Genomic DNA, 19,139 nt, shown 5'->3' with positions numbered 1-19,139 from the left:
GAATTCCATGCACGCTCCCGCCTCAAGGACCCTCTTTCTCTGCTTACTGTGGTGAATGCTGATCTCAGTCAGGAGAAGTACTGTACAAGGTGCTCCAAGTTTGCTAGGCCCTTGAACACCATTGGACTCATGAAGAACTAAATACTTGTGGCATCATTTTAGGCTTTTGTAGTGGGGCTACTTGTGAATTGATGAAAGAGATCACCTGTCTGCTTGAAAGGTGCACATGTGAAGTTATAGGAATAGATACGAAATGCAAAATCATTGTAATTGAAATATTGCTGATCTCACGACAGTGAGGAACGCGGTGGCCAGGAGCTGTGAGCCTTGCTCAATCTGCTGTCCAGTGCCGTTAACGGGCAATTTCCACTCCCAGCTTTTTCTTCTGCAGTCTCTTTAAAAAATCTTTGTACCAAACTTGAACAGGATGGCCATTCAAATAGAAGTGTGTCCTCTATAAGGGGTGATATTTGGCCTCCCCAGCCTTCTGGTGGTCTACTTTAGATGTCCAGTCATTTCAATCAGATATTAGCAGAGTCATTGTTTTTATGGTTTAACTGCTACAGTTACATCTTATCTCTGCCCATCCCAAGCTACCCTATTGAGGGATGTTATTGAATAAACAAAAATGGTTGTGAAGAAAATGAGACCCAGGATTTAAGGATTTACTGTTCCAATTACTGAGGTAACTTGCTTTGAGTTTTCTTTTTCTTTTTTAAATAGTGCTTGGTGTAACAAAAAACCTCATCTCAGCTGATATCTTACCCTTAATACTTCGTTCTTGCCTTTTATTAAAAGGTTGATTGCTACTTCCAATGTACCTTACCATGTTCTTTTTATGCCACCTGATATAACAGAGGGCTAATCTCATCAGGGTTTCAGTACCAGTGTGATAAAAATAATAATAAAGGATGATTATCTCCACTGGAGGCAATTAACTGTCATTGAAGAGTAATACTTAATTTTTTTTAATCCTTCGAACTGCTAAAAGGCCATTATCTGTTGAAGACTTCAACCCCTCAAATGGGTTCTGTTCCCCTTCTTGTTGGCTACTGCAGGCCAAGCAACTGATCTATTGAGTATTTGACCTTACTGCGGGGGGAAAATCATTAAGTACTGATTGCTAGATTATTTTTTTCACAATTACTCATTGAAAGAGATTCAATTATGCTTGCAGAATTGATTTGGTGTATAAAGAATGTATTCACTTAATGGATCTACCGTATCCAAGAGGTAACATCCATTCCATTTTGCTTTACCCCATGGTATAGGGGAAGTTCAATCATTTTGCTAATTATTTCAGTACTTGAAAGCCTTCGTACATGTAAAAAAAAAACATCAAGTAGAACTAATGATTTGGCAGTTGTCTTTCTGTACTGCATTGGTCTAAGTATGATTGATGGATACCAATGGTTCTAAACTAGCATGTGATAAAGGATGGTCACTGCTTGACCATATATAATTATTACTTTACATTTCTATACTTCCCAGAGCTGAAGCTCTCTGAGCAGTTCACAACATTCATCATCCATCCAGATTTCAACTGGGCCTGATGAGGCAGGATCAGGCACTTCAGGCACTATATGGAAGCTATAGTGGAATTGACAATAGAAGTCTTGATGTTGCAGAAGTTTGGGATCATCTGCTTTTGAATCTGAATTGCTCTAGTTCATGATGTTATGAATTGAGAGGTTGTCCTACAGCTCATCATGAAAAATGAGATTCTGCAGGGATCCTGCACTAGCAGGGAAGGAATAGCAGAACTCTGCATAAATGAAGGCTCTCGGTGTGTTCGGAGCCCATGGGTTCATCTGGAATTTTGAGTAAGTCAAACAATGTCACAAAAAGGCTACCATGAGGGCTCGCCTATTCACAACAGGTGAGTCTGAAAGTACCTGAATGTACAGCAGAGGTGGGTGCTTAGCCCCAGACCAAAACCCACTCCTCTGAACACAGTTCTCTCTCTCTCATACATGTGGGGAAGACATACAAAGCCCCACTGTGCATCACTCTTCTACTGAAATGAAGATTTTGGGTGTGTGTGTGCGCAGGTGTCAGGGGATACTGCTTTCCTTCCTGCAGCAGACACATCTTTGGATTGTGACTTTCAGTAGCTCACTTTATTCATTGAAGAATGATGCAGGCCAGCCAGTTTTGCTTCAGGCTAGGCAGTTGACTGAGTTAGAAAGAATGGCTATAGAACTGTGAAACTCTATTAGCAAAGCACTTGGTAGCTTCTGTAAACAAAGGAACATGCAGAAAGACAGTTGATACCAGACAAATGGGAGATGGTTGCAGCCTCTTGTCCAGGGAAGACGTTCTAATCATGTCCATTGTTAGGGCAGGTATTTTACTCAGGAAGTCTCAGGAAGTCATTCTCTTACATGGTTCTCCCTCTTGACTTGACATTGAACTCTGATTCTGTGATCTCCTAGTCCCTCCACTCTCCTCTCTTCCTTCAGTATCTTCACTCCTGCAGTTTCCAGATGATTTTCAGGGCTCTCTAAAACATCCCCGTTAAATCTGCTGCAGCCTTGGAAATTCCACTATCTCAGGCCCTTCCTCTCTCTTCTCCTCTGGCTCAGAATCCAGTCCACATCTACTTGAGGTGCCTCTGCAGAGCTGCTGGGCTTAACCCTTACAGAAAAAGCCCCCAGTTTCAGATGGTTGGCTATCGATGAGGCTGGACCATTGGCAACCCTAGATGGGACCAATAGGCAACACTGTGCTTTTCCTGTTAACACAACAGAGAATATGTGAAGTGGAGCTTCTGCATGGACTTAGACCAGGGGTTTAGAATCACTGGCTCAGGGGCCAAACCCGTTCCTCCTGGGGTCCCAGTCCGACACCATGGGGACCTCTAGATAGGCTCCCTTGCTTAGACTCCCGACCACCAATAATTTGGTGGTTTCCTGGCTTCTTTGCTACAGCTCCTCTTCCTAAATGGTTGAAATGCCTCTCCTAAGATGTAGCTATTGGCAGTAAGAACTTTATTCAGAAAATCCTGGGATGGGAATACAGGGATGACACAATGGCATGTTGCCTCAATGACATAGCATATGCCTTGTGGCCCTAGGGTCTCACCTTCAAGCCCCAGTATCACCAGTTAAAAGTAAAAAATCCCATGATCTGATTCATTCAAATGCTTTATCCTTGTAGGTCTGGGAGGGCAACTGATGGCCTTCCAGATGTTGTAGACTGTAACTCCCATGGTCCCACACCATTGGCTATGCTGGCTAGGACTGATGGGCACTGTAGTAGGCAACCTCAAGAGGGGTAACATCTGCAGGGCCACATCTGGAGGGGGTCACCTCTGGCATTGATAGTCATATCTCTTTCAATTATGCAAAGCCAAAGGATGAAGCATTAGAATATCTCAAGATGAAACCAAAGAGTTGGGAGTCCAGGATGGTCTAGGTATGGATGGCATCCCTTTCATGTTCCCTGCCATGTGCCATTCATGTACAGCTGAGTTACTGCCCCACATACTGGAAGCAATGGCCAACAAGAGGTACGCCCTGCATTTGAGGCTGAATCTCTTCAAACTGCAGGAGCACTGATTCATTTGCAGGCTCTGAGTTGACTGGTTGTTTGAGATTGCTGTCGTAGCTGAGCATTTTCATAACAGGATTAAAAAAGAAGCCTCAGGAGAAGAATGAGATGAAAAAGCTTATACTGAAAATGGCAAAAGGCTTGGTGTACCCCCTGAAATAGTAAGCTAGCAATGCCTGATCATGGCCTGTGTATGCATGCCAGTGTGTTTGTGTGTGTGGCAAGGAAGGCACAACCCACATCAGGCACACCTCCTGGTGCTCCTCAGGACTGGAGCTCAGTAGGAGGACACATGAACTGCCTTGTGCCAGGCCTGACTGATGAGTGCCCAGTATTACCTACTGGACTGGACTGTGGTTCTCCAGGAATCCCGCATCTCCAGCTAACTTGTCCTTTTGACCACGAATCAGGGACCTTCCGTTAAACCATGGCCTCTCTTCCTGCATTTCTTCACTCAGGTTCAAAGTGAGCCTCTGTATTTTTTTTTCCAGGGATGGGGGAAAATATTATGCAGAACTCCTTCCCCTGTCAGGTAAGACACAGGTTGAGTGACACTGCCCTGACCAAGTCACCAGGTGGAACAGTGTTCCTTCATTTGGTGCTGTGGCCAGGTGACCTTATGGGATTTTATGCTGACAAACTCTCAGCTTCTCCCACAAAAGGCTCATTGCTAAATTAGAACTATACATCTGTGCTCTAAACCCAGAAGCTCTGACCTTGAGTTCCACCTGCGTGCAGACTGCTTTTCCTTCCTCAGTAGTGATGAAAATCTACATATGCCTGGCATGGTCCGTGCATGAGCTTTGCTCTTCCAGCTCCACCATTCTGGGTAGTTTAAAGGGACCCAATTCCATCAAATGAACCTTCCTTACTCCATCACCTCGATGGTCCTAATTCCCAGAACTGCTCCACAGGACAACTCTGTGATGTTGCCTTCCTTTTCTTCTGCAAACCTTTGTCCCCCTTATCCTCCTGCAACCAACCCTACATGCACATGTGCAATGGAAATAGATGCATCCACTCCCTTTGTGTACCCCTGCCTCCGTTTTCCTCCTTACCTTCACTGTGTCAAACTTGAGTTGGCAGACTTTTAGGGGCAGAGAGCTACCATCTTGTACTTTATACATGGACTCTATAAAAAATACAGAGCTAAGAATCAAGGATTAAGGGAAACCTGGATTCCTTCATTTTGGCTTCCCAGGCTCTAATGTGCTTTGCAGCAGCCCAGAGCCCAGGTTCCTGGTGAGCTCACCCAAGGTTTGCAGGGTGCTTAGTGGGAATCGGTCCCCATGTGCTGTGCAGCACCCTTCCTCCACACCTGCCGCTGCTTCACAAGCTTGGCTGCCAGGAATGGTGGTCTGGCTCTACTCAGGGTGGAATCTTATGGCAGCTAAGCAGAGTCTAAATGGCCCTTTGGAGTCAGTCTTTGGAGTCCTTCCAGTCTCTGACTTGGAATTTGGAGTGCCCTCCTGCGACCCTCACAGATGGCATGGAAAGGACCGTGCCAGCTGAAGCTCTGAGCTTGCAAGTGTGAGCTGAAAACTGACATTTCCAGGGTGTTCCAGAGCACAGGGAGGGGAGGAATGATAGAATAATAGAATAGTAGAGTTAGAAGGGGCCATCAAGTCCAACCCCCTGCTGTTGCAGGACACCAGTTGACACCATCCCACTCAGATGGCTGTCCAGTCTTTTTTTTTTTTGAGTGTCTCTAGTGTGGGAGAGTCCACCACCCCTCTAGGCAGCTGGTTCCACTGTCATATTGCTCTGGCAGTGAGGAAGCTTTTCCTGCTATCTAGCCTGAAACTGGGTTGTCATAGCTTGACTTGATCATTCCGTGTCCTACACTCTGGCATCAGCAAGGAGAGATTTTGCCTTTCCTCTTCTAGGATATCATGTCCCCCCTCAGTCTTCTCAAGGCTGAGCATGCCCAGTTCTCTCAGTCTCTTCTCACAGGGCAGTGTTTCCAAAACCCTGGATCAGTTTTGCTGCCCTCCAGTGGACCCTTTTTAATTTACCTGCATCTTTCTTAAATCTTGGTGCCCAGAACAGGACACAGTATTCCAGGTGAGGTCTGATTAGTGAGGTATATAGAGGAGCTACTACTTCTGTTAATGCATCCCAAAATAGCATTTCCCCTCCAGTAGGTTAGCATCCTGGTTGGGCCTCCGTCTCCAGCCATTGAACTCTCAGGAGAAAGACTTTGATGGCCAAAACTGGCTAATCCTTTTGCAGGGTGGTGGAAGCACAGAGGGAGTTTCACAGGATGCTCACAGTCTTTTGGAATTAGAGGGCCATGGGCAGCTCTGTTGGACAGCAATGTTTTTAAATAGCACCCTCTGCACATTTATTTGATCTTGGCGTTGCTCCTTCAAGGCAGGCACAAGCTGTCATTTGCTGCTCTGAGTGAAACAACACTTCCATTGGTTTCACACCTGGCAGAACAAGAGGGGACCACCAGGTATGAGAGGAGAGGAAGGGGCAGATGGGCTGCTGAGCATTAATGAACCTGGGAGGACCACAAGCAAAGGCGAGGACTCTCCTATGCTGTTTTCCCCAGCAACTGCTGTATGTATGCCTCTGATCTTGGAGGTTATAAATAGACATCAAGACTAGCTACCATTGTCAACTTCTGCTTTTATAGCAGAAGGTTTGTTCATGTGTGTTCAAGTAAGGAAATTAAGCACGTAAGCAATAAACACAGCTTTTCACAGCAGCTTGGAAAAACACAGACACAGTTCCCTTTAAAATGATGAATAATAGTACTGGGAGGTTCTCTGGTTTAAATGGTGCATGTTGTTTAGGTTGATACTCTCTAAACTGAAATGCAAAAGCAACAGGTGGCAGATAGAGCACGTTCCTCAGTTTAGAAATAACATTTCCCCTTGCCTCCCTATTATTTCACGGCTGTTCTCCAGCCCTTGTGTGAGAACGCAACATAAAAGAGCATAAGAATTACTACAGTGGAACAGATCAATGGTCCATCCAGGGCTGGCATCCTCCCTCTCTTACAGTGGCCAACACCAGATGTCTCGCAAGGATGTATAAAAAACCTTCTTAACATGCCCAATTTTGCTGTATTATACATGAAATGAAATCTCTGCCTGTCCCCAGCTGGTAATCCCCTTATATCTCAAATTATAAAGGCTGTTGGTCCATGTAATTTTTTCCTAGTTACTATAATTGCTAGGCATATTCTTGTTCATATAAATGTCTAATCTCTTGCCTTTTCTTTTTCTTTTAAATGCACTAAGCTAGTGTGACCACTTAAAACACAATATATTCTCTCTCTCTTTTCCTTCCCCCACTCCTTTTCATGCATGTAGCCTCTCCACCAAATGCTTCCTTTTTGCCCTCTGTCCATCTGGCTCCCTCTTCGAAGCAGCTGCTAAAATTTCTTGCAGGGATAGGATGAGCTCCAGGTTTAAGTGGGATGGAGACTTGGGTAAAGTGTTTGCTGCCGGTGACCCCTTGTTGGTCATTGGGCCCTAGGTGTGATAGTAGCACTCCTGGCAGAGATGAAGGGCAGAATCTAGTTATCCTTGAATTTCCCACAATGCCCCAGAGAGATGCTAGGTGTGATGAAGTGTGATGAGAGCCAGATGCCCGGCTATGCCTTTAAAGCTGGAACAGGAGGAAAATATGGACTGGTCCCTCAACAGGTGTCTAACATACCTACTCTTGATGCCAGCCATGTGTGGTGTAGGATACAACCCTCATAATCCACGACCATTCACCATACTGGCCAAAACTTATGGAAGTCATATCCAAAATATGTGAAAGGTACCAGACTACCTATCCTGTAAATGGTCAATGACAGCACTCTGCTCATGCTCAGAAACAACACTTTCTTTCTTGCTGCTTTAAGTCGGGGTGGTGAACCTCTTTCAGGCCACATGCCAAATTCCATTTTTGAGGAGTTCTCGGATCTTACAGTTCCTTAATAAGACGTTTGTGGTATGCTCACAAAAGTCACTGTGGAATCTAAGGGTAATTTGATCTGCAAATGTAAAAGGAAACAATCTCATGACCTCTCTGAAATTACTTTAAAAAGTTTGTATTCTTTCATGTGGAAGGAAATGACCAAACCTTAGAGAAGATTTAGAGTCTGGGAGGCTATTGATCCATTCAGCTGGGCTGCTCTAATGAAGCTCCCTTTTTAATCCCATTATGAAGATATGTCTATTGATTTTCAAATAGTGGTTTCCAGTTGTAATGAACTCATCAATATAGCAATATATCGACTTAATGCTCTAATAAAAATGGGCCTTTATTAAGCAGGCATTTGTCTTCATTTTACATCCTTGATAGGATGTGGAATGATTTAAAAAAACAACCTTGATTTTGTGCAGTTTTAGGATGTGGGAAAAGGTTACATTTCAACTCAGGCCAATACTTGCAAAGTGCAAACTACCCATCTTAATTGCAACCAATGTATTTTCATTCAAGAATCTATATGAGATGTAATTAAAAGCACATTAGGGAGAATAAACACTCATCTAGGCTCCGTTAAGGTAATTTGTTCTTGGTTTTGTTTTTGTGGTTGGCTTTATTGCCACGTTCCCCCCTGGCCTCAGCAGTCAGTTGGAAAATCTTCTTGTCTACATCCTAATTCATTGGGCATCGCCATTTTGCACTGGAATAGTGCACAGCTGAAACAGAAGGGGGGAAATATCCATGACTGACTGGTTGCCAAAGAATTATTCCATGTCCAGGCAAGGAAACCCCCACAACTTCCTAGAGGTCTTTTATTCCTACTCACCATTAGTCTTGGCTCAACAAGTCTGCAGGGACTGATTATATAGCATAAAAGCACATCAGATTTGGGAGATGTGTTCAGTATGTATAATTTGTGACATGATTTCTGACAAGGGCTTGGTTTAAATGACAAGGGCAGGGAAACTTTTTTGGCCAAAGGGGGGCCTGCTGGGTACATCATGGTGGCAGTGGGAATGGTGCGCATGTCTGCTTTTTCCCCCCCTCACCACCCACAAAAGCACACATCCACTCACCTCATTCACCAGACCCCAAAAGGCATTCCTTTAAATCTGTGCCTAGCAGCAGCAGCAGCTTTCTTTTAACTTTTTAAAACTGTAGAATAGGCTCAAGCAGGCTACTTTGGGTTTGGGCTGGAAGCATCGTGCAAGGAATATGGGGATTCAGATCTGGAGCAATCGTTTATGTCCAGTCTAGGGGAAACATGAAAGAAGATGTTGCTGGGCACAGATTCTGGCCCACAGATACCCCTTTACTGTCTTCCGCTTGCAGCCACATCTGCTTAGTTGATTCATGCAGAGCAGCTGAGGAAAGTGGATTTTCTGCTCAGTGTTGAGAGACGTTCCCTTTCACAGCACTAGGCAGGGGAAAGGTTGTAACTCTGAGCTGCTGATCAGAGACAACAGGTTTTGTCCGGGGAGAAGGTATAGGGGTTAAAGGCCCATGGAAGAAGCGGGCAGGCGGGATGGGGAGCCCATCTCATCATGATGTGTGTGTTCCATTAGAAACATGGAATTGTGGGAACTTGGTTTTTAAATAGCTAAGGAGGCATGCAGGTGAAGGTAGCTGCTTGCCTGCCACATTGGCACCCCAGTGTCCCAAAACATTGTCCCACGAGCTCTTTTCCCCCAGCCGGATCACTCTGGGGATAAGTCCCCCAGCTAGGAGAAAAGAGCCTGGAGCGCAGCACTGTGGAGTGCTTAGTTCCAGGCAGGGGGAGAGGTAGGATTCTGCACTGCTCACCTATGCAACCATTTCCTGGTGCAATTGGATCCCACCACAACCCTGTGTGGGCCTTCAGCTTACTCGCAGGATAGTTAAAAGGCCGCTGAGGGCAAGGATCAAGCCCTACGTCTCCACCCCCACCTGTTCAGTCCAGTGTTGACAAGAGACGTCTGAAGGGGGTTTCTTCCTACTCATCTTCACTTTAAGAGCAGAACCCTTCACAGGGTCAGGAACTAAGAGGAAGCAGCTGCCCAATCGTGTGGACTTGTGACTGTTCAGGATGAACAGAGTTCAAAGTCCCAGTGAGTAAAATACTTAGCGCAGTCTCTTCAAGCTGGTCACTGGATTGGACAAGGAAGATTATAACAGGGCTTCCTTCTTAGCCTTCAGCTACAGGTTGGTGAGCAAATGAAGTGTCAGACTGCATAGCTGATCCCCTACCAACTCATCACAGCGGTGATTCAGCAGAGGACCTGCAAAATCCCAGGGCACCAGCATCTGTAGAAGATCTAGCCAAGGACATGCAGAATTCCTGGGTATCAGCTATACACTGCCACGAAAGAGGAACTGTATACTACAAAAGGGACCAAAAGGGAGGAGTTCAAGTTGTGCATATGTGTATAGGTGCTAGGCATACACACATATAAGTATTTCTTAGAAATAGTAACTATAATTGCAATAGAAATAAAATTAAATTCATCATAGTGTAGCAGAGTGAGCGCATGCTTGCTTGCTTAGTTTTATACCCAGGTGTCAAGTTGAACTTGATGGGCAAGTTTAATAATGCTGGTGCTTTTCCTCCTTATGGCTCTTTATCTTTAAACCAGACTTAGACTGGTTTAGGGTCAGCTTTAGATTCATATCCAGCATTCTCAGATTGTACTCAGTTGCATGCAAGTTGCATTTCAGTTGCTTAAAAAAAGAACAATGATGACTTTCCTTCTTTGCTGTTTATTCTGTTTCCAAGAACCCCAGGAAGCAGACTGGAGCAGGTGGCACTGGGTGAGCGAGTAAAGTCTGCAGTTGCTGATTCTCAGTTTGATATTATCATTTTGCAAGTGAGTGTTAATGGGTGATTTCGGTTTTTTTATGGCCCCGTAGCTTGCTGACTGACTTCCTTGGAGACGAAATGGGAAGCCCGGAAATCCTCATTTGCATTCAGTGTCTTGTTGCTATCAGAAATGGCTGATCTCCTGTAGGAAAACAGGATGGGATGGCTGGGTGGGCAAGCAGGACCAGGTGCTGGCACTGACAAGCCCTTTCATGCAGCCACTGACTTACACCATCCCTTGGTTCCTACCATGGTAGCAATGGTCATTGCTGTAAGCATAAGAACTTAAACAGGGACAATCACACCGCATATGTTTGCTGGCTGCAGTGCTGGTGCAAGGCTTTTGAGGATCCTCAGGCATGACACCCTACATGGGACCTCACCCCCCGTGCATCTACCTACTCACCACCAAGGACACAAACTGCTCTTTCTTCTCCTCCTCTTTCTCATCACTGGTACCACTTGCTTGCTTGACAACAGACAGCCAGGGAACAAGTCAGCTGTGGCATCTGCCACTCTGCCTTCTCGCCACCACTATCATTTGGGGCAGAGGGAGATGGAGGTGAAGAGGCATAATGTGGTGGAGAAAAGGAGGAGTTACTCCAGGGCCATTTGTCCATGGGCTCCTATTGGGTAGCCCTCAACACGTGCTCAGCCAAAACTACTCCTGATATCAGTCTTGGCCAACTCCACTTAACCAGAGGCTTGGACCTTTGCAACCATTCCAGCCAAATACTTGCAAATGCTCAGAGTCTCCATGTATTTCAGACTTTCCCTCAAAGTGGTCTTCAAAGACATCTCAACTGTTGATAGGTTGATCCCCCATTGCTTTCCCTTTTTAGAGTTTTTTTCTTTGTAGTGGAATTGGGCAGAGAGCCCTTCAAACTGAGGGCACCATCAATAGAGGGTGATTCTTGGCATCCCTTCAAATAGAGGACTCTTTATGTAAAAAGGACATGTGGCCACCATGTATGCCTTGATCCTCTTTGCAAGTACTTGAGGAGGGACACTCACTTTTGCAAGCACCCTTTCTTGAATGCCACTGATTCCTCTCTCTTCCACATGATTCCAGTCCTCAGTGGTCCAAGCCATTGCAGCTGAGCATTTCAACTAGGCACCATTCAGGTTGTGTGTATGTGTGTGTATGAGCAACGCAGCTGATATTCTCACATGCTGTCTTCTCTTTCTGGCATCCTTTCTCCATGGTAATGCTGCATGTGACGTGTCATTGGGTTTGCTTGTCCAGTGGAGAATAACTATATTTGTACAGGGTTCTTCTGGGACAGTCTCATCCCCTCACAAGCAGATTTAGAAAGGGAATCAGGTTATGAAAGCCATTAGTTCATCTGGGTGGACCTTGGCTTTCATGGCCCATCAAATGTTCTGAGCCAGATTCTTTTCAGAGGTGGCCCACTCCATCGGAGAGTGTGGTGCCCTCCATCTTATGGTTGCATGCGAAAGTGAGCATGTCTTTTTGTAGATAAAATTAGAGTGCTTCAGCTTCCCTTGCTGTCAATCTAACAACTTGTGTGGCCTCTTCGTGTAAATTAAGAAACACACACACTAAAACAATCTTTTTATGCATGGCATAATTGCACTTCCATGCGCTTCGCAGAGAGAAGTATGACTGATTGGGAGTCTGATTGCTTTTGACTGTCAGATTCTCTCTCTTGTGGAAATTACAGACTTCAGAGAACTCTTGGAAAAATTACAATCTAAGCATAGCACTTCAGCAGAGTTTGCTTTGACTTGCTGAATTTTCTTCCACTGATACGCTGTTTGGCAATTCTGTGCAGTTGCACACACAGAACAGTTCCAAGAAAAGAAAGGTGATGAGAACATTTTTTAAAAAATGCAGTCTAACCTTGGCACTTTAGAAATGACAGCAGGTATGCAGTTATCAATATACCTAAGGAAGTATTTACTGTTATCTGTTGGGGTGAAAACTGCAGTCTAATATTGATGAAATGTCAGTCTACTTAGCTTCCCATGTAGCCTAGTTGACACTATATGTTTAAAGTTGTATGGGATTACTGTGGTAGTGTAACTTTTTTTAAAGACATGGTAACTGGTATCTTTTATAATATATTCTTTAATCTCTTGATTAGAGAACTCCATTACAAAATGAAGAAAACTGCAAAGGGGAGAAAACAGAAGAAAACTGTGGATTTTCAAGGCTGAGTTTCAGTCTCTGTGTTGATTGTAATGTGCAGAATTAGTTTGATTATCCTTCAAATGGAAACCAGACCAATTTATCTTTCATCCCTACTGTGCTTTCCAGAACCCACATACTCATGTGATGGCCCAATTCAGGTAATCTTTCCACATCTTTGTGGGGAGTGGGGAGAGATCATACAAACAAGACCACTGCAGAAAAGAATACTGTGCATTACTTGTTTTTTGAGATGTGCAGGGAAAAGTAAGGGTGCTGCTTCTTTCTGCGTGAGTCTTGCTGCTGACAAAGTATGAAGTGAAGCAGAGAATGACCAGAAGACTAGAGTGAAAGACAGGCAAAAAGACACAAGGGGGTATTATCTGTGCATGTGTATATTCTTCCTCAATTCCCTCATTGAATGTATATGTACGTGTCAACCAGTCAAAATTTTAGCAGCAGACCTCTCACTATTTTTTAAATGGCTCTCTAAGTTTTCAGTGAAAGATGCAGTAGGACTGAAACAGAGACAGCGAGTTAGCTGGAGACGTCTACCAGCAATTAGGAATGTTAAATCTTTAATTTTATTAAATCCCCTTTGTTGTTGTTTGGCAGATTTTCAGGCATCTTCTGTTCTGCTGTCCACTCATTGATGGAACAAAGATACATTAGTGTAAATGTGGAGTTGTGCAAAACTGCATTAGCACAACACCTCCCAGAAGTTTCAAAAAAAGCAAATAAACATCTACAAGTCTGGGGAATAAATGACTTGGAAGAAGGCAGTACACTGAAGAATCTGTGGGCTGCATTCACAAAATCTCATGAGCCTTTGGTTTATTTCTCAGGCATCCCTATCACCAATTCCTGAAATGTATGTATATAGGTGCTCTAAAATATTCAGTGATTTTTCTTGGGACCTTCAAAACTAACTAGTCGTAGCCAGAGAGAGAAACGGGCTCTTCCCACTTCATGCTTGCATTTAACATTTGGCATCATTCCAGCAGTTGTCAATAGGAAACCATCAGCGGATTTCCTTTTCATTTAGAAACAAACTCAATTATGGATCTTCCTGGGTTTGGCTGGGGCTCATTTTTCTCTTCCTTTACATTAGTGTCCATCAAATGTCTTTTTGTCTCTTTAATGATTCTCAGCTAGAAGCTTCGCTAATACTGGACTGCCTGGACAATGTTGTAGCTTGTAGGAAATCATTAGTTAGAAAATGTATTCACAAAATATTGAAGCAGGAATTACATAAAGACAATGTGGCATAATGCTTGGAGTGTTGACCTGGGACTCAGGAGATCTGGGTTCTAATCCCTGATCAGCCATGAAGCTCACTTTGGGCCAGTCACTGAGTCTCAGCCTGCTGTACCTCACAGGGTTGATGTGAAGACAAAATGGGAAGGGTTATGCCAGCCATCACCTTGGGTTCCTTGCTAGAAAAGAGTTTCTATTTGCACACACACACAAGTAAAGGAACAGATTCTATGCATACAAATTACCTGCAAGGAATAGGGAATAGGGAGTCTATCCATGGAAAGACTGTTGAGTTCTACCTTTGAGCAGAAGTATTGAAACTTGGGGGTGTGTTACCCAAATCTGGCCCCCCTGTGTCTCAGTCTGGTCTTCCAGGATCTGCCAGAGGCTACGCCCCTATCCCTGGCCTGTCCCCTTTCCTTTGATGATAGTAATTGCAAGGAGCTAGAGGTGAGCCACAGTTCCTCCATCCCGTGCCTTGTATCACACAAAAGCTGAACTCGTACTATTTTAGGAGTGTTGCTTTAAGAAACAATCAAAATTGGGCACCAGCATAACACAAGAGATTGGAGGGGATGGCAAGTGTCACACAGAATAGTAGAGTTGGAAGGGGCCATGAAGGCCATTGAGTCCAACCCCCTGCTGTTGCAGGACACCAATTGACACCATCCCACTCAGATGGCTGTCCAGTTTCTTTTTGAATGTCTCTAGTGTGGGAGAGCCCACCACATGAATGAGCCCACCTTTATGAATGTCTCTAGGCAGCTGGTTCCATTGTCATAGTGCTCTGTCAGTAAGGAAACTTTTCCTGATGTCCAGCCTGAATCTGGGTTGTCAAAGCTTGAACTGACTATTCCGTGCACTGTACTCTGGCATCTGCAAGAAGAGATCTTGACCTTCCTCTTTGTGACAGCCTTTGAGGAGCCTTTGGCATATTCATACTGGCTATCTGGCTTTATCATTCATCCCCACTTTCACTCACAATTAATACCAGGTGTAGCCTTGGTGTTATACCTTTATAAGTTGAGAGAATGCCATTGTTGGAAGCAACCTCAGCTCAGGCTGGACCGCAGGGTAGCACTGGTTGAACTGCCTGCAGGACTCCGCTTGTGATTGTTTGGGGTTCCCAAGAGCCGAAGGGGCATGCTGAAGGGTCAAGATCACATTATCTGTTTTTTGCTGCTGTCTTTATTTCTCTCTAAATAAATCCATTTTTCTTTCCTTGCTATTGTGTTCATTGCTTTTCACATCCAAAAGAATCACTTGCCTCCTGGCAACGCACTAATGAGTTATGCGCAGAGGGACTAGCTGAAAATGCCCTCAAATAGGTGTCTTCTCAGGAGAAATGGCACTGCTTTTGGTGATTCTTACTTCTGTCAAACTCAGCACATGAGAGGGGCTGCTGAAAATGCCGCAACATACATGTCTGCTCTTGACAGAGTCAGTACAGGGAAGAAGAGAGTGAAGTTAGGCTTTTGGGAAGGAGAGGTGAATTACTCTTTTAAAAATCGCTACTCCTTTGCCTCAGTGAACCTGCACATAGTCTACTCGATCTTAGAAAGCAAGCAAACAAGGCTGAAAGAGTCATTTCCCCACACACATCACCCTTCCGACTGCTCCTGGTTCTCTCACAATTGTATGTGTGCAATACAAGATCACATTTTTGGCACATTGGAAATTGCACTGTACAGCACCATACTCATTAGCATGTGCCTCAGCCGTGATAAAATTATTTTGCATACATGCCATGACAGTACTTTTTTGAAATGCAGGAAAGGCTTTAGGATAGATCCCCCTTGTACCCACTTTCTTCACTTCAAGGAATGGGTTAAAAGACCTTCATATGTTTTTCTGAACCTTTTTTTGAAATTTTGTAATACTTTCCACTGTCTCTCTTTCACACACACAGAAGGAGAGAGGGGGAGAGAGAGAGAGTGCGTGATTCTGCTTGGTTGAATAAACCAAGCACTGCCAATCATCTTCCCAGCATTTCCACACCCTTGCTGGAAACAACTGGATGATCCAGTAGGTTGTAGCTTAGCCATGGTTCTGGAGGAGGAGGAAGTCTCTGGCATATGGTCCCTCCAGTCCCCCTTCTTCATAACAGCTCTGCAGCAGCATATGAAAATGTATTCTGCCTTTGAAATGAGTGTTTTGAATAAAGTCTGCAAGGGAGACATGCAGCCATTGAAGCTTTAAGAAGTATACCATTTAAGTCGTATCAGCTGTAGATGGATTTGACTTCTTAGTCTGACGAGAGGAGGGAGCCTTTTAAAGCCCTTTCTTGCTCCTTAAGTATGACAAGCACTTTCTTTAAGTGAATGTGACTTCCAGTGGAATCTTGCAACTCTTCACTAGCTTTGCTTCAGTGTTGATGTTTCTCGAAGTTTAGAATTTTCTAATTTCTAGAGCAAGAGGGAAGAAGGTTCAAGCTGATCCGGTATTCTGTTTCTCAACAGCTTTTACCCACTGGGGCAATTTCCATGCGATGTGCAACATGCCATTTGAAGTTCTGGCTTGTAGGTGTGCTTTTAATGTTTTTTTATTTTTATTTGGTTTATTCCTGAGCTGGGATTGGGCCATGAACTTCTGAGAAGGTTGAGGGAAAGGACTGTCAGTAATTGAAGTCATCATCATCACCACCATCATTTCTATTGCTATGCAGTCCCATTGCCAAAACTTTCTGGGTGGTTAGATATTTCTAAAAGTAGACATGTGGGAGCTGAAGGTGGATATTGACTGGCTTGAGGTTAGGGGGAAACAGAGTTTCAATACGTTGGCCTATGGCAGTTTTGCTCTTGTTTTACTGGGCTTGGAAAGAACACAAATGGTTCCTGTGACTTTATACCAACAGAACCGTAGATCCAGCATGGCTTAGTGGAGGGCAAGTGGAGCTGGGAGTTTATTAGGCAGTGACCTAGTTGCCACCATACCTGTGGGTGGAGATGTAGAGCAATCTGTCCTGGGGCTGGGAATTTGACGGATTCCTTGGGCTCAGCGCAGGCTCTGCTCCACCTTGTTGCAGCACTGAGTCTGGGCTGAACGCGCCCTGTGTTTGTGTAGCACTCACCAGGGACCAAGCTCCACGCGCTGCACAAGCACTGTCCCTCTTCCGTGCCATGTGCTGCAGCCGTTCTTCGGCTGTTGCATGTGATGTGGAAGAAGGACGTTTGTGTGGGGCTCAACCGGAATGGGGTCCTGCGTGGCTGCTGCCCAACATGCATCCCTCCCCTGTGCTACCTGCAGCAGTCTTTGTGCTGGTGCACCTGATGCAGAAGAAGGTTGCCGGTTGTGCAGCCTTCCTCCACAAGCACTGGCAGACCTCCTCTCGGCTCAGCTGGCTTTCCAAGACTGGGCTGCACGTAAGAGGAAGACCGCAAATGCTAAAGGGACAGTCTCCAGTGAGTTTCTTCCCAACTTTCTTACAGTACATGGTAAGGGGAAAGACTTGTCTCTGGTGGTGGAGGTGGAGGTGGGCTGGTCATTCAGTGTTGGATCTCTCTTTTCTACAGGGCGAGTTTTCCACAGGGAAGACTGTCCTTCTGGTGCATGTGCCTGATGGGGTAGCAGAATGTGTGGGGTGGAACTGGTGGGAGGACACCCATGGCGCAAGCCCAGCTTGGCCTCTGTTGTCCACCTCTATGCCTGGGGAGGACACATCAGATGGTTAAGGTGTTCCCAGACTGCACCAGTTCAGATGGTGAATGGCTGATGACATGACCCGGTGCTCCCTTGGGTGAAAGCTCCCCTGCTGGATGTTGCATATGTTAAACCCATCTGCATGAATAAAAATCCCCAGTATGGCAAACAGAAATCTCGCATCCTAGCTTCATTCATGATATACCAGCTTTCCATGAACAGCATTTTGGGGGGTTCCCTATCCTGTCACCCCCTTCTGCTGCCTGAAGTTATAAAGTCCAGCCAATTATATGGATTATGAAGTATTTGTCTAGGGAGAATATCCAGCTTGATCTAGACAAATAGATAAGCCATGCACTCAGCAAGGAGTTTAATGAGATGAACTCCAAGGTCCTTTCCAACACAATTTGCATATAAGTGACAACCCACAGCGGTCCGTTATTTGGGCTGTTTCTCTGTAAAGTAAAACCCCTGGTTGGGTTATGATATGCATTTCAAACACATTTAAATGCATTAAATGATAAAACCCGTCTGCCCTGCTTGCTGCTCCTAGGTTCACAGTTAAACCGAAGGGGTGCAAATCATTATATTTGATTCTTGGGGTAGGTGCATCCAGATCCTGCAATCCAGGATGACTCACTGGAGGCACTCTCTCTACTCCATTCCCCATTAACTGCAATAAGACAGGTCTTCAATTACAACTTAAGTAGGCAAGGGCTAAATAAATATGCCTTTTCTGGAGTCCTTGCCTTTGGCATAGGGCGAGAAAAAGCATGTCCTTCTCTGATCTCCCACGTTCTACAGAGATGCCATTTTTGAGTCATAAATCATTTTTATAGGGTTTGCTCTTCTGGGGAATATTTGGCATACTTCTAAGTTCTCACTTGAGTCCAGAGTGCGATGTGCGTTCCTCATCTCTTCCTGCATTATTATTGGACCACCTGCCTGGAGGTGACAGAAGGCTCGGAAACACATGAAAGCAGACGTGTCCCACTGGGGAGCACGATGGTTGGAGAAACCATTGCTGGGCAGCGAGACTTTATTTGCTGCTAGTCTGGCAGCCACTCTGTGTGTGAATGAGGGATGGATTCTGGCCTCCAGCGGGAAAAGCAACATTTCTCTCAGCTTCACTGGTGTTGTCTTTGAACTGACCCTGTGCTCCACCCAGGTGTTGCTAAAGTTATAGGTTTCTGCAAGGGTTCTACACATCTACCTGAGAGATAAGGTGGTGACCATCTGCAGATGTGGATGGGCTTTGTGCAGTTTCGCTCCCAAGATTCTTGGTTAGTCACTGCCAGCTCAGCTACCATCAACTTAAATGTGAATTTGGGGTTTTTTGCTCCAGTGTGTATCATTTTTTACTTGTTTACATTGAACCACATTTGCCATTTTGATGCCCATTCCCCCAATTGGGAGATGTTCTTTAGGAGCTCTTCCCTGCAACTTTTTGTTTTAACCACCTGCAATAACTTGGTGGCATCAAATTATTTATTACACAGGGACACCTTGCTGCTTACTCTTAATTCTAGAATCATTTACAAAGCAGTTAAAAGCACTAGTTCCAGTTCATATCCTTGTATGACTCATCTGTTACGCCCCACCTATTGAGAGTTGAACATTTATTCCTACTCCCTGCTTTCTTTCCTTTAACTAATTACTGATCATTAGAAGATCACTTCTCTTATTGCATGACTGCTCCATCTGTGTATCTTCAGATTGGACCATGAAACAACTCTGCCTGTAACCTCAGACAGCCACTGCCGGTTAGTG

This window comes from Varanus komodoensis, unplaced genomic scaffold (genome assembly GCF_004798865.1).
Source record: "Varanus komodoensis strain SLA01 unplaced genomic scaffold, ASM479886v1 scaffold4, whole genome shotgun sequence".
In the NCBI taxonomy this organism is placed as follows: Eukaryota; Metazoa; Chordata; class Lepidosauria; order Squamata; family Varanidae; genus Varanus; species Varanus komodoensis.
This window is presented reverse-complemented; position numbering follows the sequence as displayed.